General features: G+C 38.0%; 1 long non-coding RNA gene across 1 annotated transcript in view; it reads right to left on the reverse strand.

Moving 5' to 3' along the window:
• LOC123616384 (uncharacterized) overlaps positions 1–24107 on the reverse strand; it is an 866081-nt gene that overhangs the window by 809531 nt on the left and 32443 nt on the right. The gene's annotated exons all lie outside the window — the stretch shown is intronic.

Consider the following 24107-nt stretch of genomic DNA (forward strand, 5'->3'; position numbering starts at 1 on the left):
TGAAAATGTGTATCACATGATTTAAAAATTCACCAAAAGTGAATTTTTGTGCACTATTTCCAAATTGCTTATATTACTCTGAAACTTTAAAAGAAACCTCCTTACAAGAAACTGTTAGATTAAGATATCATTCTTCTTATAAGCAAATTAGTTAGCTGAAATTTCCAGAGATGTTTTTCCTTTGGAACTATATCCTTACACCCTAAGTTTTAAAGTAATTTGTTCTGATTTATTTTTTCCAGAAGCAAAACCATTGTGCTATAATAATGAAACCAGACAGATTTACTGTCTTTTTTTTGACAGAAATGTTTATTGAGATAATTATCCATAATTATATATACAATATATAATTATTGAGATAATTATAACATGCAGTTATAAGAAATAATAGAGAGAAATTCTTTGTGTAGTTTTCCCAGTTTGTTCCAATGGTAACATTTTGCAAAACTATAATACAGTATCACAACCAGAAAATTAACATTATACAATCCAGTAATCTTATTCAGATTTCCCCAGTTTGTCTTCATTTGTGTGTGTGGGTGCATTCATCAAGTTTGGTGCAATTTTATCACCAGAGTAGGTTTATGCATCTACCACCACAGTCAAGGTAGTTCCACTGCCACAAGAATCCCTTATAATTTATTATTTTTCACTTGTCAGGCAGCTGCACTGTGGTAAATGGAAGACATCAAAGTCTTGCCTGGTTTTCAGGTATTTAGTTATCACCCAAATGTGATTTTTCACAATAGGTGTAATAGGTGTCCATTTTTCAAATCCATTTTCATAATCTGCCATCTCGAAGGATCCAGATTACAACTGCAATTTTTTTAATCAAGTCTTATTTTCAGCAGACCATACTAGCTGCACATTATTGTCAGGGCAAGAGAACAGGAGCATTTTTAAAATGGCAGAAACCACCAAAGTCCCAAGACTGATAAATGTTAGCGTCCCCAGCAAAGGGGATAACCACAGTCCATATGCTCCTTTGCTTTTGGCCCTGCTGCTGTCTCCCGCTCTCCACTTCTGTAATCTGTTATTCTATCCTCATCCTTACTTACTTTTTAGGGAGATATTGACAACTAGAGGAAGTTTTAAAAGAAAAGAAATTTTTCTATTCTGAGCTTCTAATATCAGGAGAATTTAAAGTCAAGACCACCAATTGATACAGAGTAGAAGACATGGGTTATCAAACAGAGCAGAAGACAAGGATGGAGAAGGGGAATGTTATAAATAGCCACCCAGGTAATTCCACTTTTATGGAACCAAGGAGATTCTGGCACCACGGCAAATTTTAAAATAGAGAACATGAGGAAAGCAGAACAGACTTAATAGGTATGAAAAAATGTAATTTAAGAACATAAACAAAGACGTTTGTGTGTTAGAGCCTACATCTAAGATTCTTAAGCTAACAACCTTGAGGGCTCCGCTGCTACAGGCAAAGCTGGGTCCAGAGAGCAGACTGCACTGTCTCTGTACCAAGGGCATTTCCACAAGTTTCAAGGCCAGGATAGCTAGTTCAGGACGGCTGCACTACCTGGTTTGTCTCAGCTGGCACCCTTCCTGGGAGGGAAAGACATCTTTGAGTGCTTCAGGATGGCATGATAGATTCCAATCCTGGGACTGACCAAAAGCATCAACCTAAAGGGCATCTATTAAATTTTACTGGTGAAAGAAACCTGTTTTCCTATTAGGGAAGGGGCAGGCTCATCCCACCACTCTCTGACTTGGAACTCACATGGGATACAATCTTTGGACAGCTCCTCTGTCTCAGTCATTAGAAATAACCCAAATAAAGTTTGCCCTCTGATACAGGCATGCTTAACTGCAGTTTCAACTAATTCTGCCCCTCTGCCTCTCCTTAATTCTATTTGCCAACTAGATGAATGTGTACTAAGTACCTATAGTACTAGAGTTACTTGTGCTGTGAAGAGTAATCAGTGAATAATATTCAATAGCATTCTTTCTACAGCTTTATATTGCATTGCATTTATGCATGTTCTTATCACATTTTTATGAGAATTATACAGTGTGCAATATGTGTTTTCAAATAGCAATGCTAAAAACTTCCCATGGCTCTTCTTCCTTTGGTCTTACAAATTATTTTTATAGGAACTGATACAACTAAATTATTATGCTATGCTAACTAACCCAAGTAAATAAATACTCTATGTTGATTCATCCAACTTTTTAAATTCCATTCCAGTTCCATTGGAACTACTAACAGTGTCCATCATCAGTTAGTTCTAAAGAAGGTAGGTTCTCCCCCCAATGGATTCCTACACCACCTTGAACTTCATGGGTAAGAGCAGTGATCATCCTGTACTGAAATGGTCTTTCCACTTGTCAGTTAACCCCAGTATAACATGTCTACAAAGCAATAAATGTGTCCATCTTATTCATCATTGCCACCCCAGTGTCTGGGGTGGGTATTCGGTTGTTAAATAATCATCTTCTGTTTGCCTTTTCTGTGTGCTGTCTAGTTTAGACTGCCGACACCAGTATAACATGAACATAAAATTATCCCCACTATTCTGTTGCAAAGAGCTCAACCAGGCCTTAACACACTTTAACCCTTTTCAATATCCTTTCCCAGTTGCTGTTTTCTGCTCCTTCAAAGCACAACAAATCAAATGACTTCTCTTTTTCAGTAAATTCTGAAAAATAATCATCTTACAAATTGTGCCAGGTGAGTCTCATTAAGCTTTTTTGGTGTAGTTAATACTAATTCATAAAAGAAAATGTCCTAAATCCCAACTTTAAAATGATGAAAGATCGGGGACTCATCTAATTCAGCTCACAAAATTGGGCTACGTTTCTTTTGCCATGAGCATAGTGAAAGGGATTCAACTGACTGAACGAAAACAAAAGGAAAGGTTAAGCAATGGCATATTCAATTTGTTTTGGGGTGGCGGAGAATTTCTAATGCTGTAACACAGGGATTACTTTTGAACTGGCTTTCCACATCTTTATTAATGACTTTGGGGGGGAGAAGCAAATAGCATCTTAATAACCTCTGCAAGCAAATCACAACATCCATCTGTGCGGTGTTGTTAACATTCAGAGCTGAGAAATGAAACCAAGTAATACAGTCAGATTAGAAATGGAGGCAGGTTATAAAAATAAGATCTAGCCTAGTAAGGTAATATCTCTGTAGGGAATGTTATAAAACACCTTTCTGTAATGGAAGGAAGGTCCTTGTAAAAGTAGAATAGTAGAAGAGATATAGAACTGTTATAAGAAACTAAAACAGGATTTACTACGAGTGATGACAGCTTAAAAAAAAAAACAGTGACTGAGGTGTGGGTGGTATAAACACAGGCACCTAATCCCACTGAGAAGTGATATGGTCATCTCAAAAAGGACCTAGTGAGTCAGCATCAAGGTGTTATGCTCGGTTCTCAGGACTTTTGGTAGGAAAAATACAGGAAATTAAAGTAAATTTAGAAGGCAGAAAATAATAGGAATTAAATACCTCTGTGAATAATTTATTTGGAAAGATTTGAAAAATCAGATCTGTATGATTTGCCTAAATAATGACTTTGGAGAGATGTCTACAGAGAGTAAATATTTAAGAAAACATAACATTTCTTAGAATTCTACAGGAAACACAGGACAATAAAAAGACAAAATGAAATTTAGGGGAAATTTTTATAATACCTTTACTTGGACGTGGCAATAGTCTTTCAACAGACATCAAGCAAACTCTACCATGAGCCAAATCTAAAGTCTTGCATTACATGTGATTGGGGGATATTCTGTGGTATAAAAGAAAATTATAGATTTTTTCATTTTAAGGTACATTTTCCTCATCCTCTCTTCATGTACTAAAGACCTGTGTTATCCAACGTGTGTTGAAAATGTGTGGAAAATATTTAAACCTCCATTCATACTCTTAAAATGGAATATTCAACACTCTTGCCCAACTATTTGTCAGTTGGGACCTATTTAAGTGTTGATATCAAGGTTGGTATTGATATTATTACAATCACCTTCCAACAAGCCAAGGGTTTACTGTCATATACAGAATTTACTACACAGAACAAAGAACGCTCAGACTAGGGCTATGTGTGCTATTTTCCAGATTTCTTCTTTAAATTCTATTTTGTTCCAACTTTTGGACCCAAAGCCACACAATGGCCTAACCTTTAATCATTTGCACTGACAATATAACTAAAATAGATTCTAATAAAGCCAGGTTTAATTTGTATGTTAAAATCTCATTTTGTACCTAATGTAAGTTTAGGATTCAGCCCCAGCCTCAAGAAGTTTGTAGTCTTCTTAGGAAGAATGGACGGCACATAAAAAGTTATTCACTAACACAGGGCAGAAGGCAATCATCAAATAAATGGGACAGAGACACAGTAAGTGAGTCACTAAGAGTCAAGAAACCGAGAGACTCGGGGGTACTAAGATAGCCCAAAGATTGAGGGAAAACTTTTGAAAAGGATTTGGGCTACCTATCATTTATTTGTTTGTTTTTCACAAATAAATATTCAGCACCAAGCCTACTGAGACAACCTTCAAAATAGTTTCACTGTACCTCTAGTATGCCCATTCATGCATGCAATACTTACCTGCGTGCCTACCATATGCCAAGTACTATTTTTAGAACTGAAGATACAGCAATAAACAAAATTAAGTCCCTGGTCTCATGGGGTTTACATAAGGGACAGGGGGAGCAACCAGGAAGGAAATTTTTAAACGTGTATATAAAATATCTCAGGTCGTAAGAGGTGCCATGAAGAAGAATAAAGTGAAATAAGGGAAAAGAGAATGGTGGGGGTACCGTTTTAAATGAAGTGGTCAGGAAAGACTCCTCTAATGATAGGGTAATACTAAGCAGAGGCTTGGATGAAGAGAGGCAAGGAGCCTGGTCTGAGGAGGCTAAAAAATAACTGAGAGAACAAGTAGATATGAAGCTTGTAAGTAACACAACCAACCAGAATCAGGCAGATAAGCCAGAGGCAGGACAAGTGGCAGATGAAGTCAGATAGAAAGACAAAAACCAGGAGTATGCAAATACCAGAAAACACAACAGGTATAAGATTCAAAGCTCAATAAAACAGTCAGGCACCAGTCAATCAATCAGTTTGAACAAGGGGGAGACAGACAAGGGGTAGAGGGGAAGGGATGGAGGTCTGCAACAGGAGACAGGACGGTACAAGCTACTTGATTACTTTGGAGAATGAGGTGTTTTTCCAAGGCTGAGAAAATAATTGGGAGCCAGAACACAGGAGGACTGTCTAAACAAATCAAAGAGTTAGCACTTGATTCTATGTGTCAGGGACCCATGCAAAGTTTCTTAGCAAGGGAGTGATGACATCATCACATCACATCACAGCACAGCACAGCACAGCACAGCACATCACAGCACATCACATCACATCACATTTTAGAAAGATGATAAATTGGGAAAGGGCAGAAGCAGGGAGACCAGGAGGAATCTCTTACAATAAGTGATAAGGGCTAAACTACATAGTGGCTGTGGAAATGGAAACAAAATGGACTTAAGAGATTTTTGGAAGGCGGAATAAACAGAAACCAGAAAGGAGGAGTTCAGGAGAGGGTGCGGAGTAAGGCGACTCACAGCTGAACACCAAGGTGGATGTAACAGAGACTACAGGAATAAAAGAAATAGTCCCAGGGAGGGTGTAGAAGGATGAACTGGGTTCCATTTTGGACAGGAGGAGGAGAAAGTTCAGATAATTCATTTTGATTCCAATCAAACAAAATTTCATTTTGTTTAAGCCAAAAAAAATTGAAGCTGAACATTACAGAAGTGTCAAGAATGTTTTCTGATGTTGAGGTACAGAAAACAAGCTCAAAAAAGCAAAACATTTCACATTTTTCTTCTGGCTAAAAAAGAAAAAGAAGAATTTTTCTTTTAAGGTTTATGATAACATACTGTTACAACTAATCAAAAGTAGGCAGGATGAATTTGGATTTAAAAATACAAAAAAATTAATTGCATCTTTGGAAAAGGTGAGTCAGATTTCCTATGGTCTTAAATCAGTCCTTCAGAATGATGAGCTATGAGACAAATGTGATCCTATTTATTTATCTAAACTTTTCCTTGATAGATTAAAAATTTATACAAAAATCTTACTACATCACAAAGACACTAATACACTCAATTGTTAATCCACAGTATACTCAAAGTATAAATCAAGGGAGTTTAAAAACCAGTCATGGTGTTCCAAAGAGAAAAATTATTCCAAAATTCTTCCACATGCTTTAGAATAATTTCACAATTAAAATCCCTCTACTTTCTAAAATTATCCAATATTTAGTAAAGCATATCTATAATAATAACTTTATATTATTTATGCTTACTTTATAAAGCACTTTCATTAACCTCCCCCCTACATTTAAGAGAACTCTGCACCTGGTCTGGTACATTTATGCATGTTAGAAAACAACAGTTCTGGAAGACTGCATTTATTAGTGCAAATCACAAAATTTAAACAATTTCTGACCCCTGCTATAGGTTTAAACTTGGGAATTGTTATTGGTTATCACTTGTTCTATAAATAAATCACAGAAGGCAGACCATCCCCCCTGGAAGCATTAGGGTAGCATAAGGCTCGGGAGCCAGAGGTGAAGGGTTGTAATTTAGTTCACTCATGCATTTGTTATGAGAACTCTGACAAGCTTCAGCGCTACAAGTAAGCTTGGCAACACAAAGAAATTCTGTGAAAAACACTGCACAAAAAGAATTGATCCTCTCTTCTTATTCTGAGATACAAAATGTGAGTTTCCCAAGAACTGATCCCTAAAGAGCAAATGAAACAGAAGTTCCTAACAAGTACCAAGGTAGGACATGTAGCTAACAAAACGCCTCTCACATCTGCCTCATAAAACCCTACTCATTCTTCAGGACTAACTCAAATAGCGCCTTCTCCATAACACCCTCTCCGTTCCTCTCACCAGATACACTTGCTGACCACGTCTTCTCGCCCAGATCACGAGGTCCTTTCTCTGACGTATCTACACTTAGATGGTAACTAAGTGCCTGTGCTCAGGGACTTTCCCATTCATTTTGTGACTCTCACTACAACTGTCGTGCACCAGGCACACAGAAGACACTAATATTGGTTGAACACCATAAAACCTTAGAATGCTACATAGTCATTCCAACATGGCTAATCATTTTTTAAAATATTTTGGAAGTTCTTCTGGAATTGATGTTTTAGATGTTTTAATATTTTCAGTGATAGCAGATCTTGTCTTTCCAGGTTAGATTTTGTTTTACTTTAGAAATTATCAAAAGTCATACAAAATCAAGCATATATCTCTGTACATTCTCTCTTCTTTCCCCCTTGATGGCTAAAGAATGGTCCCGTCTCCTTCCTAGGCCAACTGCTCCACAAATAAATGTGTTGAATAAATGAACAAGTTAAATAAATAAAGTCAATGGGAGATGAAACTGTATAAGGGTGTATTTATTTCAAAGTGAGGGAGATGATTGCCAAACTGCTATAACCAGGCTCTGTCCTGACCTTGGCAGCCCACACCTTAGACAATGAAGAGGAAGAGGTTTGGGTCCCTCCCTGCTCCAGGTGCACTAAGACTTTTCCATTTGCCAAAGAAGATGACTTACAGATGAGAAATGATGGTACAGAGACCTGATCAGAAATGTGGGAAGAACTTTAATTGCCATGAATTTGGCTAGGGTTAAACTGGACTTAAAGTTACTGGACTCTTGACAAGGCAATAACTGTCATCCATCTTTTATATCTGCCACTACCACAAGGTCCAAATAACTCAGCACTAATAATGCCGTGACCAGTGACTGCCAAGGGGGCCTTCAAGAGCACCACTTCCCACTCTCCTGACTTGCCTCACTTTTCTCCTAGGCCTTACAAGGGCTTCCAGCATCACAGATACCATTCCCCAGTTTCCTAACACCCAAGTCTAATTCCTCATTTTCTAGAAAGCATCAAGCTTGGTTGTGTATCTAACTTCTAAGAAATCAGACCTAACAGTATGGAGATTCCTCAAAAGACTAGGAATAGACTTACCATATGACCCAGGAGTCCCACTCCTGGGCATATATCCAGAAGGAACTCTACTTCAAAATGACACCTGCACCCCAATGTTCATAGAAGCACTATTTACAATAGCCAAGACATGGAAACAGCCTAAATGTCCATCAATAGATGACTGGATAAAGAAGATGTGGTATATTTATACAATGGAATACTATTCAGCCATAAAAATGACAACATAACGTCATTTGCAGCAACATGGATGTCCCTGGAGAATGTCATTCTAAGTGAAGTAAGCCAGAAAGAGAAAGAAAAATACCATATGAGATTGCTCATATGTGGAATCTAAAAAATAAAAACAAAACATAAATACAAAACAGAAACAGGCTCATAGACATAGAATACAAACTTGAGGTTGCCAAGGGGATGGGGTGGGAAGGGACAGACTGGGATTTCAAAATGTAGAATAGATAAACAAGTTTATACTGTATAGCACAGGGAAATATATACAAGATCTTATGGCAGCTCACAGTGAAAAAAATGTGACAATGAATATATATATGTTCATGTATAACTGAAAAATTGTGCTCTACACTGGAATTTGACACAATATTGTAAAATATAGCTCAATTAAAAATGTTAAAAAAAAAAAAAAAGAAGTCAGACCTCACAGTAAGGCTTGATGAGAAATCAGGGGCAGGGAAGAGAGAAGTAGGGAAAGAAGACACTGCACTGCATTTATACACATGACCACATTTAATCCATACAACAACCCTATAAGGTATGTGGTGTTGTACCCGAAAACTGAGGTTCAGGACTTTAAATAACCTGTTCAAGACTTCACATCTCTACTGAAAATAGAGCCTGGATTCTGAATAGTTACAAGACTTCAAATTCCATGTTAGTTCCACTATGTGTGACCCTAACACACAGCTTAAACCAGTAAGACTGACTTTATCACAGGGCTTATCACTAGCTCTGAAGACCAATTCAATAGAAGAATCTTCAAAATGTTTTATGAGCAATGGTAGCACCATGGGAATAAGTTGGTAAATTTCCAGGATTACTACTTGAGACTCATTTGAGTTTCTTCTCTATACACAAAGTCAGAGTAAGAAAAAGAATCTAAAGAAGGGGTGGTGAGGGGTGGATGGGGCAGACAGGGTTAAGTCTTACAGAAGTCAACCCAAACAGATAATTTGGGGGTTTTCCTTACTTTTTTCCAGACAAATCCAATAAATGTCTGTATCTGTTATCTAAAATCAGTTTGAAAAGTTGCCCCCTCCCACCTTAAGTGACTTTATAGAAAGCACATTGTTCAACTTTAGTTCCTACAGCCAACTTATTTCTTTCAATGTGTTTATATAATATCATTCAAAGCAAGTGTTTTTATATTATTCTTGGCAACCATAAGCAGAATGTCAACAATGCTCAACATATTAGTTCTGTTAGACAGAAAACACCATGAAACTCTAAAGACCTTGATTATTGGGGCAATGCAAAATTCATGCCCTGCTCTGGTGGAGCAAAGCTTTGGCAGCATTAGTGAGATGACTTCAAAGTGTACCACTGAAGTTTCCAACCTGCTGTTTCAGATAAATGGTTTTCATTTTACTGTTTGCTTGTGTTTGATAAGGTTACTGGATTGATTCAAGTTGTTTATAATGCCTTGAAGGCAAAAAATGTTATAGTGTCCTCACAACTCACTATTGCTTTTCTAAGGAAGGTTCTTGTCATCATATCCAAGACAGCAACAGAAAACATTCCACTGCTTATCATATATTAACTTTGCTCTGGAAAAAGTAAATATAACTACAAGAAACACTCAATAAAGCTTTCATGTTGACGCTTCTGTGTAGTTGCTAACCTGTGGGTAGACTGCAGTAAGATCTCTTAATCCATGATTCTAAGTTTCAGATGACAGCAAGACAAGTATCAAAATATCTATTCTCACCTTGGAGCTGAGTATTCTAATAAGAATCCTATTTTCTCCAAAGATATTGTTATGGCCTGAATGTTTGCGTCCCTCGGCTCCACCAAAATTCATATGCTGAAAACCTAATCCTTAACATGATGGCACTTTGAGGTGGGGCCTTTGAAACGTGGAGCCCTCATGAATGGAATTAATGCCCTTACGAAGGAAGCCCCACACAAGTCTCTCACCCCTCCCACAATGTGAGGTTACAGTGAGATGACTTCTGTGAGGAATCAGGTCCCCCACCAGACACTGAATCTGCCAGAACCATGATCTTGGACTTTCCAGCCTCCAGAAATGTGAGAAATAAATATTTGGTTATAAGCCACCCAATTTATGGTATTTCTGTTATAGTAGCCCAAACAGATGAAGACAAGTATCAAGAAAAATATCTTGACATCTTAAAATACAGATTATTGGAAAGTAACTCCTTCTATTCTTCACATAAACAAGTAGAATTTTTTGAAGTAAAATTTACCTCTTATACCATCACCCTTATCTTTATCCAGAGTTAACAGAAAAGTTGTAGCACAGTGAATGAAGTTTGTGGCTGTGATGGTTTAGATTTAGACATCTAAATCTATTGTTTCACACAAATCAGAATATCAATCATAGAAATCTCACATGGAAAGACCACTTCTGAAGGTACGTTCTAGATTGCAAATTCCAACTGTGCCCAAACTAGGAAAGCTACACTGCCCACACCAAGAAATTTTCTTCTAAAAGTAAAGGCCTCACAGGTCCCTCCAACCCCCTTAAAAAAAGAAAAAAAAAAAAAAAAAACCCAGACAATTGAGAGCATTAGCCCCTTTCTCCCTTCAAATTGATTTATATGAAATAAAAGGTCAAAAATCAGAGAAGTAAACACTAGGAACCTACATATCCGATATCTAGCACTGTGCAAACAGAGTAGAAGGGTTACAGAACTAAGAGGGGGAAATGGTTTCTCTGCTTCAGTTTATAATCTAGAGTCAGAAACTAACACAAAATTTTTGAGAATATTTCAAAGAAAGAGCAAAAACAAGCATGAGAGAAAAGATGAGAAACCAGAATGTGGGCAAGTATTTCAATGTAGACAAAGCAATTCTGCCTTGGGAGATCTCTGGAGCTTTTCAGTTTCCTCCAGAAGCTCTACCACATGGCCCTTTCCCATCACTGGGGAACCCCACATGTCATGTCAGTTTCTTTTACCAAACTCCTCCACCTAATTCATTTAAACAAATACATTTATGTGTATATACACATTATATATATATATGTGTGTGTGTGTGTGTGTATACAGATAGATATAGATATAGATATGATTCTCACTATGAGCTGTGCATTGTTTTAAGCAATGAAAATGTAGCAATGACATAAAATAAAAATATCTACCCTCATCCAGATTACATTCTAGTGGATGAAGACAGACCACCAACAAAATAAATACGTAAAATACATAATATTCTAGAAGATGATAACGTGTACAGAGAAAAATTCAGCAGGGAAGAGAGATTAGTAATGCTGACAGTGAGTAGGTACAAGGTCAAATAGGATGGTTGAGGAGGATGTAGTATGCAAAATAATGGCCTCCAAACATGCCCATGTCCTTATATGGCAAAACGGACTTTGCAGATGAGATTAAGTAAAGGCTCATGAGATGGGGAGGGTATCATGCATTATCCAGGTGGGCCCAAAGTAATCCCAAGGGTCCTTATAAGGCAAAGAGTCAGGTAGGAGAGTCAGAGGCAGGAGATATGAAGACAGAGGTTGGAATGATACAATTGCTGGCCGGAAGGAAGGCCATGAGATACAGAATGTGAGCATCCTCTAGAACCTGGAAAAGGTAAAGAAAACAGGATTCTTGCAGAGAGAGAATGTCTGTTCTTCTAAGCCACTGAGTTTGTGCTGATTGATTACAGCAGTAGTAAGAAATATGGTATATTGTATATAGCATGGATGATCTCACTGAGAGGATGGCATTTGAGCAAAGACACAAAGGAGGTGAGGAACCAGGTCTGCAGATATCTGGGGGAAGGGTAAATTCAGGAAAAAGGCAAATAGCAGGGCAAATGTCCTGACTGAAAGAAAACATGCCTCTCCATGTGGAGAAGCAAAGCAACACTGGGAGTGAGGTGAATAGGAGGAAGTGGGTCAGAGAGTGGGGTGGGTCAGCTCATTGAGGGCTTTATTGGACACTGTAGGCATTTTAGCTTATTCTCAATGAGACAGGGAGTATAGGAGGAGCTATGAATATTTACAGGAATTCTGAATATTTACAAGAAAAATAAAAGTGGTGTGCTGGTAAACCACTGAGGGTGGAGTCGGGCAATGAAGCTTCAATTTCCATGGTGTAAATATTCCCACCACGGTCGATTTCAAGCTACCAAGAGTTTAACAATCAGCTCACAAAATTCCTGAATATTTAATTATCAGCCCCAGCAGGGCATTGCACATTTGATCCCCATCTACCAATTCCACACTATATTCCATTGGCCAAGCAGTTTAGTAGTCAACTAGTGGCAAAATATATAAGAAAAGCCTTGATAAAAATCAATGAGAAGATACTTGAGTTTGACAGATGTGAGAATCTGGAATCTAATTTCTCTTCACCTGCTTGCCTAGTGATTAAAAGAAGTTCAAGTTAAAAAGAAGCACTCTTTTCATATTCTTTATCACTGTAGGTTATTATAAGATATTAAATATAGTTCCCTGTGCTATAGAGTAGGTCCTTGTTGTTTATCTATTTTATATATAGTAATGTGTATATTGTAATCCCAAACTCCTAGTTTATCCCTCTCCTCCCCATTCCCCCTTTGGTAATCGTAAATTTGTTTTCTATGTCTGTGAGTCTGTGTCTATTTTATAGATAAGTTCACTTGTGTCTTTTTTAAAATTCCACATATAAGTGATATCATACAATATTTGTCTTTCTCTGTCTGACTTCATTTAGTATGATAATCTCTAGGTCTATCCATGTTGCAGCAAATGGCATTATTTCATTCTTTTTTATAGCTGAGTAGTATTCCATTGTACATATATACCACAACTTCTTTATCCAATCATCTGTTGATGGGACATTTAGGTTGCTTCCATGTCTTGGCTATTGTAAATAGTGCTTCACTTAGCATATGTTTTCAAGTTTCATCCATGCTGTAGTGAATATCAGAATGTCATTCCTTTTTATGGCTGAATAAATTCCATTATATGTATATACCACCTTTTGTTTACTCCTTTATCTATCAATGGACTTTTGTGTTATTTCCACCTTTTGAATATTGTGTATAATACAACTATGAACGTGGATGTACAAGTATCTCTTTGAGTCCCTGCTTTCAATTATTTTGGTTATATTACCAACTATGAGTGGAATCACTGGCTCATATGGTAATTCTGTTTAAATTTTTGAGGAATGGCATACTGTTTTCCACAGCAGCTGCACCACTTTACATTCCCACCAGCCATGCATGAGGGTCCCAGTTTTGCCACATCCTTGCCAACACATGTTATTTTCCATTTTTTTTTAATAATAGCCATCCCTAACGAGTGTACAACATGTTTTTTTAATGCCACTTCTATGATTTTAATGTGTAAGTAACCAGGGGGGAAAAATCATGAACCTGAAGCTCAGTTTTTTATTTGGGTAAAACGGAACAAAGAACCCCTCTCTCAAAGGGTGGATGTGATGAGTACCCCATAGAAAGCAATGAACAAATGTTTGTCCCTCTCTCATTCTCTTAGATTTCTACTAAACTTCCTCCCTCGATGTCCAGAAATACTCTGTGAAGTTTTAAACTATGAAGATTTGACATAGCGCTGATTTTAACTTCTTTCTTTACCTATAGATCACGCAACAGGGGTCAAATGTGTCCTTCATTAAGTCTAAATAGCACTACACTTGCACCCAGATTTCCTCTCAAATTAAGTACTCATCAGCTCTACTATTAAACAAGGAGCAGCTGTAACGCTCAAGGATCACATGGGATTATACTTTAAAATGACAGCTCTGGCAGCACTTTTAGTTTGTTGAATAACTCCAGCAAATTGTCTAGTTAAATTAATAAAATACTTTTGGCACCATAAAATCCTGAAATATTTGGCAATAGAAGCAACAAAATATTTCACAAGTAAAGCATACACATATGACACCTTAGAAATGCTTTCAGAGGTAAGTAACGAAGGTGTTTACTTTTAATTAGTGTGTTTTCTTTCATCACTCAGTCACAAACCATAGCTTAGTTTATTGGTTGAAGACTCATTGCATGTCCTTTGTAAAGTGCTAGAGATCTGCAATAATGTTATTTCGGGGCTTCTGACAGAATCTATAGAAGGTTCCAGGAACTACAAACCAATCAGTCAACAATGCAACATCTAGTGTTTGCAACAAAACACTGAACAATTGACTTGCAAGAAAACTAGAATCAAACTACATTAAATAATAGGTGTTCTAGCCAGATTTTCTACAATGCATAACCATGGATCAATGAAATATTGGAAAACCCAAAGTGATTGGGACTCACCACTGCTGTGCATTTATCCTATGGTGTCATAATGTGGCAAATCAAAACAAAACAACTACATAAAGTGGTTTTTTGGAGTGGACTCAAAAATCTGTTAAAGCAAACAGAACGTCTTGCAATTTTCTATTTGCTCAGATCAAATCAAACTAGTCATAGATTTCACACGCTCCTCTGTGGAATCCAAAACTTTTGAAAGGTCAGCCTTAGGTAAAATTCTAAAGTCAACAGCTTCTGATTGACCCCAAAAATAAAAATATTCCTGCAATCCCATTGGACTTAAAAATAGGAAGGCTATTGGAGACTCTGATGGGCTCAGCTGTGTTCACCCAAAATTCATCTGTTGAAGTCCCAACCCTCAGAATGTGAGTATATTTGGAGACTGGGACTTTTAAAAGGTAATTAAGGCTAAATGAGGTCATGCAGGTAGACCCTAATTAATATGACTGGTGTCCTTATAAGAAGAGGAGATTAGGACACAAAGAGAGAGATGACCACATGAGGACACAGCGAGAAGATGCCTCAGAAGAAACCAAACTTGCCAACTTCTTGAGTTTGGGTTTCCAGCCTCCAGAACTGTGAGAAAATAAATTTCTGTTGTTTACACCAGCTGGTCTATGATACTATGTTATGGCTGCCCTAACAAGCTAATGCAGCGACCCTAGCAAAAGTGGTTTAATGGACTTGGTAAAAGTGAGAGCCAGCTGGTCAAGGTAAAGAGTGAAATTGAGGAAGAGGAGCTAGCAAATGTGGAATATTCTGGAGGAAAATCTGGCCATGAAGGGAGAGAAGAGATGTCCTGGTAGCTAGAAAGGCATACAAAGTCAAGGGAACGGGGCTCTCTAAGGTGGAAGACAGAATTTTTTAAAGAAGAGATTTATATTAAATGCTGACAGAAAACATCAAGGAGAGAGACTGAAGATGCAGGTGAGAAATGGAAAAGCGATGAACAGAATCCCTGAAAAGCCAGGAGAAGAAGAGACCTAGGGACTCTGTAGAAATCCTGTAGAGGACCCTTTTACCAGAAGGGGAGTTATTTCCTCTATGGTCGCAGGAATGCAGAAGCTTATAAATTACAGGCAATGTTGTACCTAACCGCAGAGCTTTATGCTTTTCGATAAACTTGGTTGTCCATGATCTAGTACAGTCACCCTATGAATTAAGTGAGGCAGACAAAGTTATCTATGTTTTACATACGAAGAAAGAAGGGGCAAAAAGATGAAGTGGTTTGCCTGAGGTCACACAGTGGGCTAGTCCCACTGTCAGCTTTAGATAACGGGGCTCCTGGCATTATTTCACGCTGAAATGCAGACTGAATTAGATACATCAGTTATTCTAGTTTTAAATCTTGTAAACTAGAAAATTCTTAGTAAGATTTTTATTCATCAACAAAGTACAACAAATCAGGGGGTCGGCACCTCAAAATGTTTTGTCACACAAATTACCAGAAGCAAGGAGAGGTTCCCTTTTCTGCTTATTTGCAAGAATTAAATAGCTCTGAATCAAACAGTTAGAGAAAACTCAAACAAAGGAAGGTTATTTTGAAGGGGTGAAATTAAACCTCGCACAATAGGTGAATGAAGTTCTAATTACCTGAAAGATGATGAAGTTCAAGATGAAAGGATTTTACTTTCAGTGATCTGAGATTTGGCAGGGAAAGGGGGAAAACACAAATAACCCCAAATCAGAAGCCTTTTGGGGGAGGGAGAGAATATAAGAAACATCAATTAGAAAAGCTTTTCAAATTCAAACAGACTATTAAAACTATCAAATCCCTAGAACTAAACTCCAACTGGGGCAAAACTCTGAAGGAAATGATCTCCCACTCCCATGAGATAGCAAACATGATTTAGGTAAAAAGCTTTTAGCTTTATGGCTGGGGAGGTAGCAATAAAGAAAATGAACTTCCTGCCAGTGATTCTTTTTCAAATCCTGCCAATTCCTGTGTCTGGGGAAACTGTAAAGAATGTCCAGCCTCACGTCATAAGAATTGCCACATATCTCAAGCTTACCTGCATTCAAGCATCGGAACAACCATAAGCCTGTTTCTAGCCCAGCCTGGAGTTGAGAGGAACAGGAGACCCTTGGCTGTTCTCACCCCTCAACTACACCATCTGTGTGTCAGCACAAGAGGGCCATCGGCAGTAGGTTCTAGAGAGATACGGACTGCTGAAGTACACCGCTGATGAAAAGCAGAATCTTTTCTCTTTGGCAGCAATACCAATACCATGAAGCACGTCTCTTTTGGAGCTTTCCAAACCACTTCAAAAGCAAGTTTGCTGGCGTAGATCAAGAAAGCCGGGCAAACTGCCCCCAACTGCATGGCTACCAGCCCAGATATTGATGAGGGAAGGCAGCTCGGGACCCATGCTCAGACCACGGAGCGGTCCTTCTCAGAGCTCTGTTAACTCCAACAGGCGTGGGCAGCATCCGAAGAAAGCAGAGCTGGTTTTTGTGATCTTCTGCCAACTCAGAGGGGGCCAGTTCCCTGGACTCCTGGTGCCACCCTCCTCCATCCCCTGCCCAGGTTCACTGTTCCCAGACTTCTCTTTTGTTCCCATCAAAACTAAGTAGTCCTGTGTCTGTTTGCCTTTGGACCATACAAACTAACTGAGTAAATCTGTCAAGTGAATGTTCACTCATGGTTTAGTGAACACTGCACACAGATGGGTTTGCTAGATTTCCAAACTGTTCTGCCTTCTTCAAATTGAACCAAGGCCTGTTTAGGATGAACAAAACTCTGAGACCTAAGCGTGAGCTCTGAATCAGCTTTTTATCTCTCTCAGTCCTTTTTTTTTTTTTTTTTTTTTTTTTTAACTTTTCATAGGAATTTTCCTCAATTTAACCCAAAAGAGAGACTCACATGACATTTGAAAAACCAATAGGACAGAGAATTTGGAGGCAGTATTTCACAGCCCCACAAATTACATGAAGTTTCTCAACAAAACCCTCCCCTGCACCTCTCCCCCAAATTCCAAATCTGCACTTTCAGCCACAAAGCTTAAAGTAGCAGCTCCTCCCTGTGAAACCTACAGTTGAAGATTAATTCCTAAAGACTAATGACTTAGAGGAATCAAAGAAAGAACTCTCTAGTGAAGAGACCGCAGAAATGTGGTGGTCCAGAGTTTGAACTGCTGCAAATCTCAGCGCCATCTCTTCCTAGCTGCAAGATTCTTAGTCTCACTGACCCTCAGGGGTTTGTTTATTTTTAATTGAAATATAGTTGATTTACAATGTTGTTAGATTGTGGTGTATAGGAAAGTGATTCATTTATACGTATATATTCTTTTTCATATTCTTTTTCACTGTAGGTTATTACAAGATGTTGAATATAGTTCCCTGTGCTATACAGTAGGACCTTGTTTATCTATTTTATATATAGTAGTTTGTATCTGCTAATCCCAAACTTCTAATTTATCCCTCCCACCCCCCTTTTATATAAGTTTGTTTTCTATATCTGTGAGTCTGCTTCTGTTTTGTAAGTAAATTCATTTGTATCATATTTTAGATTCCACATGTAAGTGATATTATATTTGTTTTTCTCTGTCTGACTTACTTTACTTAGTATAATAATCTCTAGGTCCATCTGACCCTCGGTTTTATCAACTCTAAAATGGGAGTATTATTGCAAGGGTTGAATGTGAAGACATTCAAAATTATTTAATACATCCAGTGCTTCACATAGTGCTGAGCACAAAGCAGGTACTCAATAAATATTAATAGCTTTCTATGTTCACGTCTCTAAATAGTGGAATTTTGATTGAGACAAGAGATAATTCCCAGCAGTCCTAAGAGTAGTGGTCAAATTTACTTCTAACCACTCAGGAAGTTTGCCTCAGATCAAAACATCACTTTTATGCAAGTCTGGAACTTGATTAACATGGGGGAAAACAATGTCCCTAAGAAGACAATAAAGGATTTACCTCATAACATAATTCTCTCACTATACTTCTTTGCTGAGTCTCCACTTAGATTTCAATTCCACAGGGGAAATGGAATTTGCTATAATGGAAGTGATTAAGATGGTGTTTGGCCAGGGGGAAAAAAAAAATCTCCTCACGATGTCCCTAAGAAAGATACATATGTACAGACAACAAAGCACAGGAAAATGACACTTTATTACTACCTGGAGATTTTCCGCAAACACAGAGAGAGGTCTACTGAGCTGAGCTTAAAGCAGGAAAGGACTCTGTTACTAACTCGGTCTAATGCCAAAGCAAGCCAGAGACCCCTCCCGCCTACTTCTCCCGAAGCCCTAACCCAAGTCTTAGATCTGGCCACTGCCTTCTGAGGAAGGCACAGAACCTTTGTCCGGAGAGGAGGACCAGGGAAGCAGCCAGAGAGAGCGCAGGCTCAAGGATGCCAGGGAAGCTTGCCTAGGATTTGTCTTATGTTTTCTTATTTGGTTTTGTTTGTGTGTTTGGTGGAAGAGAACAGATATCCTCTGCTGTCAAAGAATTAGAATGCAGACATGTCTTACCCAGCATTTGGGGGAACAAAGGTGGTTCCAAAAAAAGAAATGATTAGACTTTCTCCCAAAAGGAGTAGTCACAAACCACCTTAGCGCTCTAGCTTGCCCATAAATCTTAACCTAGAGTTAGGAAAGTTCTACCTCTAGCCGAGGCTCATAAGAGATCCCTAAACTTGACCAGCCATAGAAGTCCATCTCCTTGGAGATGAAGTAAAAGGGAAGGTATGATAAAAGCTGTGGGCTTTCTGTCCTCCACAGGCCAACAGAAATGTCTCTACTTCTTACAGAGCTGGTATATGCAGAGCCTTCAAATGATGCTTACCCACTGACAATACCATAGAACTCTTCCTCATCTCACCAAAACATTAAAGGTTTCAAAGAATTTTTTGTCTGCATTATGGTACCCTTTACACAGATTAATAAAGCTGCTACTTGGAAACAAGTAAGATTTCAAAAGAAAGAATGTTAGCGTTCTCAGGAGCTTAAAAAGCATTGTAGGAGAGCAGTAAACAGGTCCCGGATTTGGGTAGACTTAGATTCAAACCCCAGCTATATCACTTATAATTCTGTGACCTTGGGCAAGTCTCTCAAATTTAGTACCTCAGCAAAATTCAAACAGTTAAGAGTAGCCAACAATAGGGTTTTGTGTGGGTTTGTTCATAAATTCTACTGTATGATTTCAAAGCACATGCCTTTACCTGCAATGTTATAAAGCCTTCTACTGCAGATTAAGCTGTTAAAAGTCTTCTGTATGTAATTGTGTAAAAATTCTGTAATAGGGTAAGAAGGAATAAATCTTCAGAGAATAATCAAGTATGCTTTGTTTTTAACAAACGTCTGTTGGGCCTTTGAGACTACTTAATCCTGCCCATCAGACTAAGGTCTCAGATTCAGCTGGAAAGTCCAGATTCTGGTGTCAGCTCTGCCCTCAGGATGTACATTAACGCGCTGCTTAGCTTTGAGCACTGAACACTGAACATTTGGCCATTACCCCTGGCCAGTGGCTTCTCTCCTTGTTCCAATGCCAGTCAGCCTGACTCCCAGTCAGCCTTGGTCTTCACTGAATACCAGCCCTGCTGGGGCCACCAAAGACAGTCAAAGTCAGAACATGATCTGCTGGCTCCCAGTCTAGGGTTTTCCCTCAACTCCATCAGTATGCATATTAAACAACCAGGCTTGCTTTATTTTCATTTTCTCATTTTGCCACTTCTTAGAATTCTCCTTTTCAAGATTCCTGACCTCCCAACATTCCATAATCCTTTTGAAAGGGTCACAGCAAATATGCTGCATGCACAGTGCAAACAGAAGCTGATTTCATTTTTCCATCATCTAAAAGCACATAAGGTAATTTCTAAACCAGCAGTAAAATCTATTTATAAAGAATGCTGATTTGTTTTCTGCACTTTTCAGCACATAGGGTTCAATTTACTTCCTTACCATAAAAAGAACCATTACTTTTTTTTAAACAATCATAGTACATTTTAGATATGTTTTAATTTCAAAAAAAGAACACAACTTGCAAATTACAGTGTAAATAGCTTTCTTAAAACGGTCCCATTTCAGACCCAGTTTGCTGATTAATGATTTCACTATGCTTCAAGGCAGATGATTTCACAGTCATTGGATATATAATATAATGATATTTTTATGAAACCATCAGTATCACTAAAAAATATAATTATTATAAATGAAATCATAAAGAAGAGAAATCTTCACTCTGACAATGCCAAAGTTTGAACTCATTGCTAAAAAGTTATGTTTTAAAAAGAAAAACTCTACACAGTTCTTCTCTGGGACAAACCTAATTGCACCCTGAAAACTTAATAATTATGGAATAAGAACTATGGTAATTTTTTAAGAGTACCTTGTGTTCTTGGAATAAGCTGCCCTGTGTTATTAGAAGGGAAACAGCAGCACCTTGTGGACAACCAAGAAAGTGGATACATTTTGCTCAAGTATCAGGTTATATTAAAAATACCATTTTTTTTTTTAGGTTTGTTGTAGCCCTTTCTACAAGAGACATAGTGTCATATTTGTATTTAAAGGACAGAATAGCATTGCTTATAGAGATCTATAAATAATCCCAAAATGTATTCAGGGAGACAAATCATCTAAATATAGCTACAAGAATGCTTTTCAAAATCCACATTCAGGTGGGGAAAAAATGAGACAGAAGACTTCTTTGAATGTACCAAAAACTTAGAAGACAGACCAAAAACGTCTTTAATTGGGCAGTATCAATGATATCTATTCACATAATTCCTAATTTATGGCAATATCATAATCTAAAAGTAAATTCCAGCAACAAGAGCAGAAAGGAAAAGAAAGAGCACAACCTTTATCTCCATACTCCCAAACCCCTCACCCCCCAAAACAGCTGCTTTCTCACCTGCACTTACCCTCTACCCTGTGCACATGTGACCCTGGGAGGTCTTGAGTTCCTTTCAGGAAGGCTGCAAGGTCAAAACCCTTTCCATAATAATACTTAGGTGTTATTTCCCTCTCCCACCCCTATTCTCTCCTGAGTATACACTGGAAGCTACCTGGCCAGCGTGTGATATCACAAGAAATTGAATATGGAAGCAAATAAGAGACCAAGATCTCTTTTATTAAGCCAGACACTTAAGACATATGCAAAAATATAAAATGATGCCACTCTTCTCATCATCAGTTTTAATAAAATATGTTATTTACATTAACACAATAGGTCTATTTTCTAATAATTTTTAAAAATTTCTCAGTTTTAGTTTTTAATATGGTAAATATAGATGGGTATAATCCACATAAGCAAAAGCTCTTTAGGGTCCTCAATAATTTTTAAGAGTATAAGTGAGTCCTGACACCAAAGTTTGAGAACTGATGCTCTAAAGCATACTCGCTGAAGTAGCTTCCACCCACTCTATTTCTTAAAGACAATGCTTGATCAATGATCTCCTATTCTCCTCATCCAAACTGTGTTGCAAAATCGAGAAGCTATTTCCCTACTCCAGGACTCCTTCATAGGGGTAAGTTCTCCAGATTGTGGGCATGATTAATTAACATCTTTTATAAAGAGCTCCCTTCATGTCATTAGCCTATTTGAAACTACTTCCTTCACATCCCCTCTCTCTAAGACATTTTTGTAAATGTTCTCTTTCCAGGCACAAGTAAATAGGGCTTTGCTTGGAAATGTGTCAGTAGGAAAAGAAAAAGAAAAAAAAAATGCTTTGAGGCTTTGATAAGTGAGAAAATGATAGAATGTCATATATCCCAACTGAAGTCCTGTCATCTTGTACTCTATGTGATATATGTTCTGTGTATATTCATCATCGTAACATGCTGCAGTGGTAAATCCATAGAGTACAGTCCAGAATGTCCCAGCTTAGGTCCTTAGAAGATATGCTCATGATAGACTTCATAACACTCCTGAAACGTTAAGTATTTCTCTTGGCAATGATTTAAGACTCAAACATAAGACCTGAAAACATAAAACTCCTAAAAGAAAACAGAGAGAAAAAGTTCCTAGACATTCATCTTGGTGATAATTTTTTGGATATGACACCAAAAGCACAAGCGACAAAAGCAAAATACCTAAATGGGACTACAACAAAATAAAAAGCTTCTGCACAGCAAAAGACACCATCAACAAAATTAAAAGGCAATCTGTAGAGTTGGAGACAATATTTGCAAATCATATATCTGATAAGGGATTAATATCCCAAGTATATAAGAAACTCATTCAATAGCCAAAAACAAAACCCCACAAACAATTAAAAATAAACAAAGGAAATGAATGGATATTTTTCCAAAGGAGACATACAAATGGCTAACAGGTACATGAAATGATGCTCAATGTCACTAACCATCAGGGAAACGAAAATCAAAACCACAATGAGATGGGGGGAGGGTATAGCTCAGTAGTAGAGTGCACACTTAGCATGCATGAGGTCCTGGGTTCAATCCCCAGCATCTTCATTAAAATAAACAAATAAACCTAATTCCCACCCCACCCCCCAAAAAAACCACAATGCAGTATCACCTCACACCTGTTAGAATGACGATTATCAAGAAGACAAGATAAGGATATGGAGAAAAGGGAACCCTTGTAGCTGAATAAACATAGTTATTGGGAGGTTAAATAACTTATAAAGTCATCTAACTTATAAAGACAGCAAGGTCTGTCCACCCAAGCAGTCTCTCTCCAGAAGCTCCACCCTTAACTATATGCTATACTGCCTCTCACTGCACGTGACTTAGATGAAGGCCCTTAAGATCAGGCCCTGAGTGGAAGCATCTTTTGTATCCTCTTATCACCAAGCATGGTATCTTTGCTGAAATGTCTGATAAATAAGAAACTGACTTCCCAAGGCCTGCTATTCTTTACCCACCCAATTTTCTCCTTCTTTTTTTCTACCACAACCCCTTCCATCTAGTCGTCACACTAACTGTTCCACTCTCTTTATTATCCCACACCAGGCTTCAGAATCTTAATAATAATTTAGCAGACACTTACACAGTGTCTACTGTGAAGCAGGCACTAGGTAAGATGTAGGTGAAATAAGCACAAATAAGCTATGGTTCCTGCCCTTAAAAAGCACACAATTAAGCAATAGGATGAGAAATGAAGGATAGTGGGGGAATTACAGGAAGTCATTCAAAGATGGCTTTTTGGAGGAAGTGAGGCCTGAGTTGGTCTCAAAGGCTGAAAAATGGGGGCCACATGAAGAGGGTAGATAAGAAGACAGGGAAGCATTTTAGGCAGCAGAAACAAACACAGAGCATTCAAACATTTCCAGTCATTTTGTGTGACTGAAACAGGTGGCAAGGGTTCAGTGGTGGAGAATCAGAGGACAGTCATCAGTCAATTAAGTTATATTAGGATGTTTCCTCCCGAAGGCAAGAAGCAGCATTTAATAGATTTTTGGTAAAAGGCAACAATAATCAGCCATTTTTTAGAACGATCACTCAGCTGTATAGAAGATGGTTTGGAAGGGGTATAGAATGGAATCAGAGAGGTGGGTTATAAAACTATTGAAGAGACTGGAGCAGGCAGGAGAGATATTCAGGTGACTGAAGCTGTCAAAATCCCTCTCAAGATCCACCCTGTACAGAAAGACCTCTCTACAATAGTTTTCAATACCACCCTCCCACCCCAACTCCACTCAAATTCCTACAGGACTAGTGAAATCTGCCCAGAT

The sequence above is a fragment of the Camelus bactrianus genome, chromosome 26 (assembly GCF_048773025.1).
Source record: "Camelus bactrianus isolate YW-2024 breed Bactrian camel chromosome 26, ASM4877302v1, whole genome shotgun sequence".
Taxonomy (NCBI): Eukaryota; Metazoa; Chordata; class Mammalia; order Artiodactyla; family Camelidae; genus Camelus; species Camelus bactrianus.